The sequence below is a fragment of the Lygodium microphyllum genome, chromosome 12 (genome assembly GCF_053477565.2).
Source record: "Lygodium microphyllum isolate KBCC chromosome 12, Lygodium_microphyllum_v1.1.10, whole genome shotgun sequence".
Lineage (NCBI taxonomy): Eukaryota > Viridiplantae > Streptophyta > Polypodiopsida > Schizaeales > Lygodiaceae > Lygodium > Lygodium microphyllum.
Window position 1 is genome coordinate 40,891,034 of NC_141146.1, and position 17,400 is coordinate 40,908,433.

Below are 17,400 nucleotides of genomic sequence, written 5' to 3' on the forward strand. Positions count from 1 at the left end.
CTTCCGTAGGATAGACCCATTGGTCACATCCACCACACTTCTCTCGGGGATTGTTTTAGTTATCTAATTACCTACCACATTATGTTTGACACATAAAAGCAACTTCCTTAATTAACCTGTTAATCACAGGTTCCTTTACGTAATTTTGGGTACTGACATGAAACAAGATCAAACAAGATCAAACACTTCCTTAACTTATCTTCAGATTAATGTTTGTCTCCCACCCATACAGGAGAATTAAGTGTTCCTTTCTGCCTCCGTAGAAATAATCCTTCCGTATATCGGAATACATCAAGTATCATGCCCGAAGGCTATCCCAGCAATCTGCAAGATTGCTGCTCCAAGTTCCGCCCATAGACTAGTACACGGGCCTCGAGATCCCATTTTGAGTCACGTAGAATCCTTGTGTAGGGCCCGGAGGCATTGGGATTTATGGCCAGAGCACCCAAGTGTCCTCCTACGCCACGTAATTTCCATGGAGAGACCTCTCGTGGCAGGTTCAGTCCACATTCCCGGCGCGGATTCATAACCCCCTTGGTTAGGGTTTGGCGGTTTGCGGGGGGTAGCTAGCGCCATCCTTCCTTAATTATCCCTTAAGGAAAATAGCCACAGCTGAAGCAACCAGCTTAATAACATTTACTAGGGAAAACATCCCTTTTGTTCCCATGGCAATCAATCATCACAGACCTAGCCATGAAATCATCAGCCACACCCCACTTGGGTTAACATCCAAAACCACATTAACAAATAGTTGAATGCATAACCTCTTGCTTCAAGGCATCGCAATCCCATTGCATGCACAACCATAATTTAACTTGGATGTATCAAAAACACTTGCTCAAGGGATTTACAACCTTTTCAAACAACCAAGCATTACTTGGGTCAACAATTCATTTAGGGTTAGGTCACCAACTTCTATTAAGCTAGGAGCGTATCCAATTATGATAGTCCACAGCAAGATCAATAAAACAATTCACAGGCAATTATACTTATTCCTAATGCACCGAATCTCATGAAGGTCTAGGTTTCTATCCATCGGTGCAATTGCATCCTATGAACGGAAACTAACATTTCGTGTGTTTAATTTTTATGTAGATGCAAATCATGGTTTTTATTGGTTAATTTAGGCATTGCTCTACGCAAAGGTCTATCAATTTATGTAAAAATTTATGAAAACCTTTTCATTTCATGTGCATCAATCCATGTAGAATCCATTCTATTTTTCCACTTGACTCCCATGCAATCATCCCGTATTTGCAAGATTTCGTGTAACAATATTTCATGTACTAGGCTAGTCAATATTTCATGCAACTCATGCACTTGAGTGTTCATAATCATGCACTTTAAGTATAGAAGAGAAACCATGAACAATAAGCAATAAGAATAGCGGGATGGTTAGAGGACACCATTTTCGAGGGGGGGTGGTCAATGTCATCTTCGGATTTCCCTTTAAGTTCTCTTCTTTCTCACCTTCTTCTTCTTCTTCTCCTCTCTCTCCCTCTTCTTCTCCTTCTTCTCCTTCTCTCTCTCCCTTCCTCTTCTTCTTCTTCTTCTTCTACCCTTCTTCTCATTCTCTTTCTCTCCTCCTCTTCTTCTTCTTCCTCTTCTTCTTCTCTCTTCTCCTTATCTCTCTCCCTCTTCTTCTTCTTTTCTTCTCTCCTTCTCCTACACTCTCTCTCCCTCTACTTCTTCTTCTTGTCTTCTTCTTCTCCTTCTCTCTCTCCCTCTCCTTCTCTTCTTCTCTCTCTATCCTCTTCCTCTCCTTCCTTCTCTTCTCTCCTTCTTCCTCTTCCTCCTCTCCTTCTCTCTCTTCTCTCCGTCTCCTCTCCTTCTTTACCTTATCTTCTCCTTCCCTCTCTCTCTCTCTCCTTCCCTTCTTCTCTCCCTCTTTTCTTCCTCTCCTTCTTCTTTCCCTCTTCTCCTTCTCTCTTCTCTCCTTCTACCTCTTCTTCTTCTTCTTCTTCTTCTTCTTCTTCTTCTTCTTCTTTTCTTCTTCTTCTTCTTCTTCTTCCCTCTCTCTCTCCCTTCACTTCTTCTCTCCCTCTCCTCTTTTCTGCTCACGAGGGGGGGAGGGGCCGCAGCCAATTGGCAATCAAGGAGGGGGGTGGCTTCAGTCGAAAGCCCCAGGGGGTGCTGTTGCAGCTATAGGGAGGAGGTAACGAGCACGAAGGTGGGGGGCACTGCTATTTGCCGTTGTCCAGGGGGTGCCATTTGTAGCCAAGGGAGGGGGAGGAGCCTCCCCTTTTATAGGAGGGGGAGGAGGTGGGTGGCACGGCCACCACCCCTCCCACCTGAGGGGCTGCATGCCCCCCATACTACCACTTCACTCCCTCTCTCTCTCTCCCCGATGTGCTGTCGGCGAGGAGAGAGAGGGGGTTGAAAAAAATTGAACTAACTTTAACAAAAAAAATCAATTAAAGGGGGGGTGGGAGTTCCTATTGTGGGGGGGGGCGGGGAAGCACGGCATATTACACTTTAATAATATAAGAGATACTCATTTCTAGAGAAGGTTTATTGATTGTGTTCAAAACCTTGTGTGCATAATCCTACACCAACATAGACTTTTGCTTATCAATAAAGTGGCCTAATCCATATCCAATAAATCAACCCATTGCCTTCCTATTGAATGTTGTTGCAAAGTGTTTTTTCTTCACATAGTCACCATACACTATATCCATATTACACTTGTTCATTTTAAATTGTGCATTTTTATAATAAGGGTCTTGTTTCTTTCTCCTTGAAAACTTTACCGTTTGGACTATGGGATTTGCAGTTATTGCTAAGCCATCTAGTTAGATGCGATCTAATTTCTTCTCGTCAATGGTGGTAAAGAATCAAAATCCAACCTTTGATGAAAAATTTTGACTCAATGTAATAGTGCTACTATTCCACAATCAAGCTTTGTAATTTTCTCTATAATTTACAAGGTGTGATATTCTTAAATAATAAAGCCTTGAAAATAGACATGATATTCTCTCATTCAATTCATCATCTTCTACTTTTGATTCCATCAAACCAACTCTCTGATATCTTGTAGCATCTTAAAACTCCTCATTGCTTCCATTATCTAAAGAGGCATCACCAATTTCCCTACATGTTTACTTCTACATTTACCTTATTCTAGCTCTAGTTAATACTCTAGTAGGAAACAAACCCTCTTTTAACATTCTAACAAAGCAACACTCCCTTAAAGGTCTATTTGCCATAACACTCTACACTTTAAGGAAAAGCCTCACTTCTTCTTAATAAAAAATCTGAGAGGTTGACCCATGATAAAATCATGAGAAATCTACATGATCGCTAGGCATTTTCACTTGCTTTATGACAATGAGAAAATTAACTGCACATGGATATTTTGGGTTGGTAAAAATAACATGTTTGAAATCCAAACTTCTTGATTACACATTTACCAACAAAATCTTTTCAAGAATTTTAATAGAAAATGAGAACGTAAATGCTTAAAGCAATGCTAAAACTTATATCCCATTATTCATATGACATTACATTTATCAGGATATACAAAAGGCATAAGTACGAAACATTATTTCTAAAATAAAAAGGTGCAACCTTTGATAGTTCCTTTACACTAACTCCTAGATGCTTATTCCTAGCATACTAGGGTAAACATATAGTAGTTCTAGACCTAACACAACCCAAAATATACTGTATCAAATGAAACAATTGTATTAAAATATGAGAGATGATGAATAGTGCATTTGTTATCCACAAATTTTGACAACCAAGATAAACTTGGCAAGTTCTAAAACTAACATCAAATTATTTTTTAACTCTACTATATACAATGCATCTAAAAATTTCAAAGTAGTTTCATTATCAATAGTTAGCACAAGTTTACCCCATTCATCAAGAGGATAAGGTGTTTCTTAGTACATGTGACACTACTATCCTTAGGGGTAGACTCAAGAGAAGTAAAAATCTAGATTATGAAAAAGTAATGTTCTTATTAACATCACTATCAAAGTATCACATATCTAAATCTAGCATTGATATGAAAAAAACATGTATTAGAGGATCATAATTGCATTGCACAATAAATACCCATTCTATATTCTATACAATATTTCTAGATTCTAAGGAAAGGAATTTGTTATAGCTATACAAGCCCCTTTCTTCATGTTGGGCTCAACATCTAAGAAGAGGGCCTTGACGGAGCAGTTATTATTTCAAGAGTTCAACTTAACTTGAGAGAAAAACTACCTCTCATATAGTTAGCTCGTATTCTTGGCCCAAACCATCTCTCTCTCTCTCTCTCTCTCTCTCTCTCTCTCTCTCTCTCTCTCTCTCTCTCTCTCTCTCTCTCTCTCTCTCTCTCTCTCTCTCTCTCTCTCTCTCTCTCTCTCTCTCTCTCTCTCTCTCTCTCTCTCTCTCTCTCTCTCTCTCTCTCTCATCCATGAAAATAAAGAAAACCAAGAAGTTTCATGAATGCTTGTGAATGACGGAGTCTTTTTATACTCATTGTAGTCAAATGTACCACATGTATTTTTAAAATCTCAATGATACAATTGCGTATCCTTTTGATCTATTACCACTACTCCCTTGATCCATCTACTACCACCACTCCATTGCCAAGAGGAGAATAGAGAAGAAGAAGAGGATGGAGAATGGATCTTCTTTCCACAAGCCTCTTATTCCCAAACTCTCTCACTCACTAACTCTGTTTCATGCAATCCCTCATTCTCATGCTCTCAAGAAGAAGAAGAAGAAGAAGAAGAAGAAGAGCAAGAATGATGAGTAGCTTGACCTCTTTGAGTACTTCACTTACTCTCTATTCCTCACTCACAAGCTATGGTGAAGCAAGCAAGAGGATAGAGATGGAGAAGAAGAGGCTCTTAGAAATTTGCACACATAAGAGAGTGTAAAAAATTTGCACACATAAGAATGAGATCTCTACTTAAAATTTCCCATTACATACACATAGATTCCTCTTGGATGGAACTCTTAATCATTATTAGCTCTTAAGTCCAATCTCTCATGGATGATGTTGGTGATCATGGTAGCCATATATAGGCAAAAAAGAAAGAATTGCAAGAACTTAGTGGACCAATGACATCCTTTGCATTAGGAAAAAAATGAACTCACATTCCTTTTTATATTATCTACAAAGATATACTCAGATTCCTTCTCTCTCCTCATTCAAGAAGTATTTTTCCACCAAATTTTATATTAAAAAAGAGTTAGTTATAGGAGTGCGGTGCTTCGTTTTCAATGCAAAATGATTAGTAGATACGAGGTAATTGATTTTCTAATCGAGAATAAGGAAAATTAAATTTGGAAGTTCCTTTTAAGATATTTTGGGGATTTTTAATATTCTAGATTTTGGTCAAAAGACAAACCAATTGGTCAAATTTCGTGTTTTTTGAAAATGTTTTGGGAGGTAAAATAGAATTGTCTAAAATACGAATAGTCTTGGACATCCCTACCCTCTAAGCTATTTTCCCCCATATCTATACTCTCTCATGGCTCTATTGTGACCTCTTCTTTGTGTTTATGCAACCTTCATTAACACAGTGAATTACTTACACCCTCCTTACCCTTGGCACCTTTGTGTGCCTCTCTGTGCATCTCCACTCTACCTCCTATGACAACTAAGTAGACTCCCCATTTCTATTAATAGTAAAATGAATATAGGAAAGAAGGAGCTGCATATTAAAGTAGAGATTGAATATGCCCCATTGTTAAAAAGAACCCAGTATACGAGTGTCAACCCTCAGGTTTTGCAAAGTTACAGGCAAATGGGATTGAAACATGTGGACTTGTGGGTTGATGGGGGAATCTACCCAATTGACCCCTTAAACAATAGACCTCCAACTTTCTCAGCAATCACAAATTTGCTGAAGTATGTGTGTGAGGGTGAAAATGGGTTGCTCGGTTACACTAGGCGGCTCAATGATCAGGCATTCAAAGTATTTACAACTTGCCAAACACCCATAAAAAAGTGTCATGATGTGATCGCTGCACATAAACTTCATATACAACAGCTTATAGGACAAGTGGTACAATTGAATGATACTATAATTCAACAAATTAATCAAATTATTTCAATGCAAGACATTATCCATGACATTGGTATCTCATATGAGGAGGGAAAGGCTCAATTGCACGACCTGAGAAAGATCAACATCAAGCTAAAACAGGAGCGCAAATGAAAGAAGAAGCCAACCAATGAGTTAATTGTGAATAATAGCTAGTGGAAGTGGCATATCAAAGCATGTAAGGTATCTCAGAATGAGAACCTAGGTAAGGGTGAGGTTAGATAATGTATTAGTAGATTGTTGAAGGCAAGTACATTGGAAAATGCTTTGAGCAATCCTAAGTTTAAGGTTGTGAAGGAAAAGGTGATTGAGTGCACATTAAAAGATGTGTCAAATGAGTTCTCATCAGATGTGGATGCACAATCCATTTGTGACAGGGCCGGTATTAGCACAACGATTTACTCAAAGATATTCAAAGGTGTGAAGGCTGGGTTTGGTCATCGTGTGCTGAAGAGAAATAGAATCGTGTCTTCCTCAACCTTCAAAGTTAATAGAGGCCCAACGGCAACTTAATACAAAGGTTTTGGAGCTGATAGGAGACCCATGCATGTTCAATGCGTGGAAATACAAAAGGTTGGGACCAAAAATGCATATGAGGTGAAGTTAAACGAACTCAACAATTAGTATTTAGATTTGTACAAGATGCAGTCGAAAATGGTAATATACTAAAATATGTCTGTTGACGAATGTAATGGTAAATTGCAGTTTGTTATAGAATTAGATGAAAGTGAGTCGTCAAAGGAGTAAAACTTGAAAGAGTTAGTGTAACTCTGATGAATAGAGCTCTATAATTCAACAAGAACAACCTAGGGAACTTTAGTATTCAATTCGAGCACCGTGTGTGGTGGCTCGCTGCATTTGAAGTTCCTAAGGAAACATTTGAGGTGTTGTAGTTGTTCTTTATGCACACAAGCATTCCAAGCATCATGGGTCATCATGAACATGGTGAGATGCTCTCGGTTGAAGGGTATGGCCACTACTTGGTTGAATGGCATCTTGTAGAAGACTTGAAAAATTTAGAATGCATGTGTGGAATCTCTAATGGTGCAAATACAAATAATCCATGCCTATATTGCTTAATAGGGAGGGTGGAAGGAAAGGACGGAAAGAAGAACTGGCAAAGGGTGACAAGTGCTACACCGACACACAATAGAGAAGATTCCACTTGGAAGCCCATCTTCAACATTCCATTGGATCATATTCACATTTTTTCATTGCATGCTTTTTTCAGAATCATGGAGAAACTTGTATATGAATACATTTACTTTTCTTATAGGATGCAATTAGAAAAAGAAGCCATTGCAATGTGTAGGAATGTGGAGCGAGTGCTATTAGAAATTGGGCTACACAAGCATTAGGTGACGAATGAAAAAGATGAGAAGAGATCAGGAAAATCTAGTTACTTGCCAAAAAAGGCTTGCTTTGGAGGAGCAAAGGCTAGGAAGTTTCTCTCAGCACACCCATCAATGAGGAAGGGAATGTCATGGTTCGTAGGCCGTAGGACTATGATGGGTGGAAAAAGTTACATGTTGTAGTTTCTGATCAAAGTAATGGAGGAAAAACAAGGTTGGCCAAAGCTAAGGTTTGGATAAGTCTTAACAAATTAGCTCCCTTACCTCGCAATATGGTGTTTAACAATGAAGATGAGCAAGAATTTATCGATGTTGTGCATAGCTTCTACGAAAACATGGTGGAAGCGTGGGGGTAAAAGCTCTATCACACATTACATAGTGTATACTAAAGTTAATATTGTAAGTTGCATGAATTGTATAAACTATTGAGCATAGTTTTACTCATGTGTGATATGTAGCTTTATAGCATATCCTTGAGGCACATGGGCCATACTTTACAGAAAAGGGAAGCATTGGAATTTGGTCCACACAAGGGATGGAAAATTCACATTGGATAGCACATGGTGCATACGAAAGAAAAACTGATCATGGTGGAGGGATGAATGGTAGCAATCCAATTATCCAATTGCTAACTTGGTGGTATAGGATTATGGTAGCGGATGAAACTAGACTCTCGCAAAAGAGAGCAAATGAAAGTGCTAATGAATCGGCTGTAGACATGATGGAATCACGTCGTGTCACTAAAAGAGTGCATTATGAAGTCTCAAGTGCCAAAGAAAACCATGTCAACTCGCTAGAAACAAGGCTTCGACAAGGCAGCAAATGGGTTCAAAGAGAGCTAAGATAGTAAGATGAACAATTTGTTCAGTGTGAATGCAATTCATAGTTTAAGAGCGAAAGAGAGAGTGTGCATCTATGTCAATGAGTCTTATAGTTTAGGGTTATATAAAAGAGGGTTTCACTTTCTATCTTATTCATTGAGTTCTCACATCTCTTGTGTAGGAAAGATGGCTAGGTCTAAGGTAGTTACAAATAAGCTTCTGCTCAGAGCCCCATATCGTGTTTAGCCCCTTGGAGCATCTACTAGCTCAGATGCACCCCCTTCTCAATGTAACCCAACTTCCTCAAGCCGCCCTCACAAGGTGAGAGCGGAGTTTTGAGCCCGGGATGTGCCTAAAATTTGCAAAAAAATACAGAATTTAGGGGAAAAATATTCAACATCGAAGGCGGCGGCTCCAACTAGGACGATTTTAAGCATCAAGTGAAAGACGACTTTTAAAAGGCGCCCTAGCGACACTTGTGGATTTTTGATAATTTTTCAGACTGCCGTGCAGGTTGTCAGGAGTTGCCACTCAATGCGGGATGTCAAGCCAGACGCGCAGAAATTTACAGCACTCGAATTGGAGCGAGGACGGGGAAATGGCCACAAATGGCACAAGATATGAAAAGGTAGACATTTGAGAGGCCAATTGGGCATGCTCTTTGGACCCTTTGGGCCCCCCCCCCCCCCCCCCCCCCCCCCCCCCCCCCCCCTCGCCCCTTAAAAATTTTATGCATCCTTGATCAAAAAACGTGGAGAGAGAAGATGGAAGGATGAAAACGTGAAGAAGGCACCATCACTGAAATTTGCGCCTCCATGGATGGATCTTGGATTGGTAGGTTACAAACACCCTATGCAACTGACGTTACCCCTGATCTTCTCCCTCCTCGCCAGTCTTATCACCTGTCTTCGCCTGTGAAATGGCTATGGGAATCAAGAGATGGAAATCTAGTCTTTCTCTCTCCTCCCTCTCTCTCCCTTAAGGGGCTGTTCTTGTGTGCAAGAGGAAAATGAAGAATGGTGAAGGAAAGCTTGTTCGAATGAGACCGGATTGCTTCCAGATCAATGAAGACATGAAGATTGCTGATTGTGAAGATGCTGGACATTGAATGTGGGCTGACCCGCAGTCCCGCACCAAAACCGAGATCCCAAGACATGAAGCCTAAGCGGTAATTCAATTTTTATGAAGGAAAATGAATTTTTATGCTATTTGATTGATGAAACATTGTTCCCATGGGTTGATTATGCATTATGATGTTGTTTGCTATGAGTTTCAACAGTCTATAATCTGAAAATCAGAAAATCATAAGTGATATGGCTGAAATTAATATCATAAAACCCGTAAAACACGCATTTAAGAGGTAAAATGGGGTTTTTTACAAAATAAATGGGAAATATGAGACAAAATACCAACAAAACCTGAAATTTTGCTGTCAAGGAACCTAAGGGCCACAACCCACAATCAATCTTAATTTTTAGTCATTTTTTATTGAAGAAAATAGAGGAAAAATACCAAAAAATAGTAAAAATTGGGTTTTAAATGGGAGAAAATTAGGAAACGGTAAAAGGAAAATTCTAGAAAATTACATGTGTATTCGTGCAGGGTATAATGAAGGTAAACCACGAGGTTGGCCTTGGTTTACCCTTGTTTCTATGTTTTCGTTCATGTTTATCGCTTTCTTTATAAGGAAATATACATAAAACGACTCTTTCACCTATCAACGAATGCAAAACATTAAACGGTAGGGTGAGAGGGGAGTTTGAGCATAAAAATATAAACTAAAATCTGGTTTATGTGTTGCATCATGTCTATAGGACGTTGTTTTAAAATAAAGGGAAAGGCAACATGAGCGTAAGGCTCGGTGTCTTTTCTCTTTGCAGTACATAAATGTTAGCATGGAAATCATGAAAAAATTGGTTTCGCATGATGCACAGTGCCAATTTTCTTTTGTGTGTGCACTAAACTATTCACATTATGCACTATGCTTAGTTCATGGTATTAAAGGAAAAGCTCCTAGACTACATAGCAATTGTTTTCTTAGGACTTTGACCCACGATTGAGAGTGTAAGGTTATCCCTTGCCGTAGGATAGAGGGGCAGTTTCTTAAGGGGCTGTTAAGTGAGGACACATGGTATATCTCCTAGAAAAAGGAGAAATATAAAAGAGATGAGTTTCTATTCAATTGTGTTATATGTTGAGCAGCGCATCAAGGGGCTAATCCCTGCGATGTAGAAGAGCTGCAGTGGGGCCGTGGTGTTTCTACCGAGAGGTTGCCTCCATGTATGTGATCGTGGCATTGCCAAAGTGTATGGGTTCTCCCTCTGAGGAGCTTATGGAAAGGGAAACGTTGGACTACAAAATGATGAAACTATAAACGCATAGATTAGGCTTTAGGGTAGTTTGTCCTTTAGCATTAGATTGACGCTCCTGTTCCGCGAGGCCGTGAGGGTGTGTTTTTCTGTGTTATGAGCATGAGGTCCGGCTAGTGCCATAGCCGGTGCCGGCCCATTTCAGGTCGCATCAGTGGTGCGTCTGCCGGGAGCTGCCGATAAGTGGCGGTTTTTGAATCTAGGGTTTCAAGGGACCCTAAATTATCCATAAAATGGGGTTTGTTCAAGGATGGAAAAACTTGGCTTTCCCCATATAAAACTTACTAATGGACTTAGTTAGTTATGTAGAGCATGTCCTCTATAGAAGATAATTTATGTGATGAAAAGAGTAGCCAATCAGTGGTTACCCCATCCTCTGATACGATGGCACGGGCCGAGGTTCGACTTGGTGTGGTCTCCACCCAAGAGAAATCATGTTTAACCATCCATCAACCTAGAGGGCATGAAACAAGCATGTTGGAAACTATGCTAGTCATGGCATCAACAAGTTATCATGATAAAGCCATAATGCCATGGGAAAGTGTAGATATACGATGGAATATGCTTGTGGTTGAAACATCACATGTAATGGGCCACCATGACAACATAGTAGGCATCACAAGGATGTTAGAAGCCCTAGTTGTCAAGGGAAAACCGCTGCTTAAAAGGCACGGTTCCCAAGTTTTAAGAAGTGGTAATGATAAATCTGCTTTAGATAAGGATCAAAAGCTCTTATATAAACCCGTTATGGACTTTCCTTTTAAAGGGAAAGGTATGGAAGATCCTCTAAGAGGGGATCAAAATGACATGTTGACACTTATAGGACTCCCTAGACCACTCAGTGAGTTGGCAGAAAGGGATGTCAATGAGGATATTAACCTCCCTACACCGAAAAGGGTGGGGATGGAAGAGGCTAAAGATCCTAAGAGGCTGGACCCAGATCATGATGAATATGAAGATTTTAATTACCCGGTGTTAATCCCAAAAGGGAGGACTAAATGTCCTCCTCTTTATAGGGATCTCCTAGTGTTTTATGGGTTGCCAAATGAGGATCTGATGATTCATTTAAGAGAATATGACCTAACTTGCATTGCAAGTGGGTTCGGCAATATACATCGAATGCTCGTATTCCCAAGTACCCTAAAGGGAGAGGCAAGGAAATGGTACTGGAGCCTCCCAAGAGGCTCGATTAAATCATTTGAGGAGTCTTGTGATAGATTTCTAGATGAGTATGAAAAGAAGCTCCCTATGATTCAGGTCTTAGGGCAGCTTATGCAGTTTAGACAAGAGTCTTATCCTTCTATTAAAGAGTATGCTAGAGCCTTTGATAGTACTCTTAGGCTTTGGCCAAGAAAAGCCAGTGCACTACCAGATGATGTGCTATGTGAGCTCTTTCTGAATGGCTTAGAGATTAATATGCAAATCCAAGTGGGACTGCGGAATCCTAAGTCCTTAAGGGAAGCAAAAATGCATGCCATTGATTATGAGGGTCACATTCAGAGATGTTGGGAAAACTTTTGGAGTTTTCACCGCTCAATACAAGTACATCCTAGCTTCCAACCATTTTTGCAAGAAGACAGCTCACTTGTTGATACCAAGGCAGCCTATGAGGGGAACCTTGGTGGCCAAAATCTCAAAGCAGAAAACGGCCATCCTATGAGTAGTAATGACATGCCCCTCAGTGAAAGGATTCCAAGCCATGTAAGTCCCATTAGGGCTTGCAATACTTCCACGAGAGGTAGCTGTGATGGCAACATGGATAGAACCAATGGGCCTATGAGTCTTGATAAGCATTCTGTGTGTGGTTCTAATTTTGTTGCTAGTAAGGCTCTTGAGAGACCTTTGGTATTGGAATCATGCTTTCGGGTGGATGTTGTTCCCTTCAGTGAAAGCATGGTTCTTATGGAAAAAAATTTGCAGTGTGGACGTAAACAAGTAAAGACATCTTTTATAAAGAGGATGCAAAATGCTAAAGTCCACCTATGCTTCACAAAGGTCATAAGGATATGAGGCCATTTGGCCATAGGGATAAGTTTGCATTGAGTTCGTCAGACCAGTGCAGCAAATTGAGGGAATGCAAGAATATTAAGGAAATGTGAGATGGGTTTGGAGACCCAAAACCTCCAAAAGTATGGCAGGAGTGTCAGATGCAAGGCCAAGGATCCCATCTGGATATATTTTGTCGAACCCCCAAGAGGGTAAGAGTGGATATACATTTGACGATATACACTGCCTTGGGATACACCCATGTGATGTGCCTAGGCGCTCTATCTAGTTTGGGTCGCAGTACTAATTCATGTGAACACCCAAATAGAGGAGGTTCGAATGAGTATAAAGCTATGATTCTTTCTTCCAAAGGAGCCACTCAGCCGCTTGAACGACCAGTTTATTCGGATGACAATAAATGTGGGACATGCGAGCCCACTGCGGCCGTTCATTTAGCTCATAGTGCCCAAGAAGGGATTGGCCTTATTGATGAGTTATTTGTGGAAAGGCTTGGACTTGTAGCTCTACAAAAAACCTAAGATAAAAAAATACAAGATCAAGCTTTTAGCTAATTTGCATGAGTAGCATGGGGCTAGTCGACCTATGATTTGCTATCCTTGGCACCCTGGGTAGTCTGATAGGGTGTGATGTATATGCCAAGGACATCAGTATTACGTGGACTAAAATGACCTATCTAGTTTTAAGCTAGGAAGGCTAGCTGCTTTGGATATTACATCCAGATTTTGTTAGGCCAAGCGGGCCGATCAGTTTTTGTAGTGAAGTGTTTTATTTCATTAGGCCAAGAGGGCCAGTTGTCTGTTTAGTACAGGTGCAATTAATGGTTTCTTGTTTTAGTCTTGTGCTAGACAGGTTTGAAGAAGAGCTTGGAAGGAGCCTTTGTTGCGGGGAAGCTTCTCGTGGCCCTATCCAGGTGATATCTCTCCTTTACGAGTACCATGTTTTTATGCTATATGTGTCTATGTACTTGTTTGGGGATTTTTCTTTTCTTGTTTGGGATCGGAGTCCAAGGCATGAAGTCCCAGGTTTGGGTTAGGTCTATCTGAGGGAGGCCTGAGTAGTCGTTGCCTCCTATAAAGACATTGCCAGGCATTGAGAGACCTGTTTTAGAGAGTAGTCCTAGTGACCTTGTTCTGCTAGCCTACTAGGCAGCCATTCTAGGAGTTCTTGCCTAGTTGTGAGGTAGTTAGAGAAGCTTGCCAAAGGAAAAATGATGATATAGAGGAAAAGAAACCCTGAATATCTCAAAGAAAATAAATATATACAAAGGTGTGTAAAAAGGGGTTCTAACCCCCTATAAAAATAGAAAAGCAAAGAAAGGAAAATCTATCAGCAGTTGATCATCGCCTTGCGAAGGCCTGGTAGGTTCCTGGGGACGAGTCAGACCCGGGGCCGATGCCTTGTCTTCCTAGGGGTGGCGTCTTGCTGGAAAAGAAGAAAGTCAGGAAGGTTGGAGCGAAAATAAAATTGAGCATCAGAAAATGATTAAGTGTCGCCTTGCGAGGGCTTGGTAGGATCTTGGGTACTAGGACAGGACCTGAGGCCGATGCCTTGTTCTCCTTAGGTCACAACGTTCAGCTTCCTCCTTTTTACATGCTCGATTATGAAAATAAAAACCTAAAAGAAGAAATGTGCTAAAAGAAAATACTTCTTGATCAGGCTATATGAGTCCTCGCCAAGTAGGAGCTCCTGGTTGTGTTGTCCTTAGTTAGGTATGTAGTTCAGACCACCACTTAGGGAAACTTCTTTGATGGTTCTTTTTAGTTTGTCCGTGTTGGAGCAGTGGCTTAGTGACTAGCTTCGGACCTTTTCTCAAGCTATGCTAGGCCTACTCCTTGTGGGTTTCATACCTTGGTCTTGTCAGGGGGTAGGGTGAGCATTGTGCTGTGTTTTAATATGTGTCTATTTTGTATCAACTTGATGCTTCCTTTGGTTGTTTTGTGCAGATCTGTTGTGGGATTCGATGGGCTGAGTTACCCTATCCCGTGGTCGCCAATGAGAGCAGAGTTTTGAGCCCGGGATGTGCCTAAAATTTTCCAAAAAATCCAGAATTTAGGGGAAAAATATTCAACATCGAAGGCGGCGGCTCCATCTAGGACGATTTTAAGCACCAAGTGAAAGACGACTTTTAAAAGGCGCCCCAGCGACACTTGCAGATTTTAGATGATTTTTTAGACTATCGTGCGGGTCGTCAGGAGTTGCCAGACAATGTGGGATGTCAAGCTGAACGCGTAGAAATTTACAGCACTCGAATCGGAGCCAGGACGGGGAAATGGCCACAAATGGGGCAAGATATGAAAAGGTGGACATTTGAGAGGCCAATTGGGCATGCCCTTTGGAGCCTTTGGCCCCCCCTCAAAAATTTTATGCATCCTTGATCAAAAAACGTGGAGAGAGAAGATGTGAAGAAGGCACCATCACCGAAATTTGCGCCTCCATGGATGGATCTTGGATTGGCAGGTTACAAACACCCTATGCAACTGACATTACCCCCGATCTTCTCCCTCCTTGCCAGTCTTATCGCCTATCTTCGCCCGTGAAATAGCTGTGGGAATGAAGAGATAGAAATCTAGTCTTTCTCTCTCCTCCCTCTCTCTCTCTTAAGGGGCTGTTCTTGTGTGCAAGAGGAAAATGAAGAATGGTGAAGGAAAGCTTGTCCGGATGAGACCGGATTGCTTCCGGATCGATGAAGACATGAAGATTTCTGATTGTGAAGATGTTGGACATTGAATGTTGGCTGACCCGCAGTCCCGCACCAAAACTGAGATCCCGAGACATGAAGCCTAAGCGGTAATTCAATTTTTATGAAGGAAAAATGAGTTTTTATGCTATTTGATTGATGAAACATTGTTTCCATGGGCTGATTATGCATTATGATGTTGTTTGCTATGAGTTTCAATAGTCTATAATCAGAAAATCAGAAAATCATAAGTGATATGGCTGAAATTAATGTCATAAAACCCGTAAAACACGCATTTAAGGAGTAAATTGGGATTTTTTACAAAATAAATGAGAAATATGAGAAAAAATACCAACAAAACCTAAAATTTTGCTGTTAAGGAACCTAAGATCCACATCCCACAATCAATCTTAATTTTTAGTCATTTTTTATTGAAGAAAATAGAAGAAAAATACCAAAAAATAGTGAAAATTGGGTTTTAAATGGGAGAAAATTAGGAAGCGGTAAAAGGAAAATTCTAAAAAATTACATGTGTGTTTGTGCAGCATATAATTAAGGTAAAGCATGAGGTTGGCTTCGGTTTACCCTCGTTTTTATGTTTCCGTTCATATTTATCACTTTCTTTATAAGGAAATATACATAAAACGACTCTCACCTGTCAACGAATGCAAAACATTAAACGGTAGGGTGAGAGGGGAGTTTGAGCATCAAAATATAAACTAAAATCTGGTTTATGTGTTGCATCATGCCTATAGGACGTTGTTTTAAAATAAAGGGAAAGGGAGCATGAGCGTAAGGCTCGGTGTCTTTTCTCTTTGCAGTACATAAACGTTAGCATGGAAATCATGAAAAGATTGGTTTCGCATGATGCACAGTCCCAATTTTCTTTTGTGTGTGCACTAAACTATTCATATTATGCACTATGCATAGTTCATGGTATCAAAGAAAAAGCTCCTGGACTACATAGCAATTGTTTTCTTAGGACTTTGACCCACGATTGAGAGTGTAAGGTTATCCCTTGCCGTAGGATAGAGGGGCAGTTTCCTAAGGGGCTGTTAAGTAAGGACACATGGTATATCTCCTAGAAATAGGAGAAATATAAAAGAGAGGAGTTTCTATTCGATTGTGTTATATGTTGAGCAGCGCATCAAGGGGCTAATCCTTGCGATGTAGGAGAGCTACAGTGGGGCCGTGGTGTTTCTACCGAGAGGTTGCCTCCATGTATGTGATCGTGGCATTGCCAAAGTGTATGGGTTCTCCCTCTGAGGAGCTTATGGAAAGAGAAACGTTGGACTACAAAACGATGAAACTATAAACGCATAGATTAGGCTTTAGGGCAGTTTGTCCTTTAGCATTAGATTGACACTCTTGGTCCGCGAGGCCGTGAGGGTGTGTTTGTCTATTATGAGTATGAGGTCCGGCTAGTGCCATAGCCAGTGCCGGCACATTTTAGGTCCCATCACAAGGGTCCTCCTCAGAATCCCCACAAGAAACACAAGTGGAAGTTAGGTACAGTGGCCCTGAGAGAAATTAGGAGGTATCAATGCTCTTTTGATCTCTTCATTCCGAAGGTGAGCTTCTCGAGACTTGTTTGCAAGATTGTGCAAGACCTCTACTGCATAGAAAGCAGGAGGTGGTTTTTGATAGAAGGTCAGGTAGACCTGATCACTTCACAAACAAATGTCTGCATGCTCCACAGTGTGCTGGAGAGGCCTTTTTAGTTGACTTCATGACTGATGCTTAGCATTGTGCAATACATGTGAAGCGCATCATTATAACTCCCAAGGACTTCCAACTTGTAAGAAATCTTCAAGCAGTGAAGGATGCATTCATTCCAATGGAATGAACATAGTTTGTAATGTTATCTTTTTTGAAATAGTATTCTTCTCGTGCATTGGACATATGACTATGTCCCAGTGCAAAACTATTATACGCAACCTTAAAATATGAATTAAAATTTTTCTCTTGTCCTTCGCTCTCAACTTTGATTGTGCATCTTCTCTATATTTTCAATTCTTACTTACAGTTTTTGCTAGCACTGCCAATTTCAATAGGAAAAACATGTAAAAATTTGCCATTTCTTGTTGCAGACTTTACTCGTGATGCCTCAGTATAGTTTGT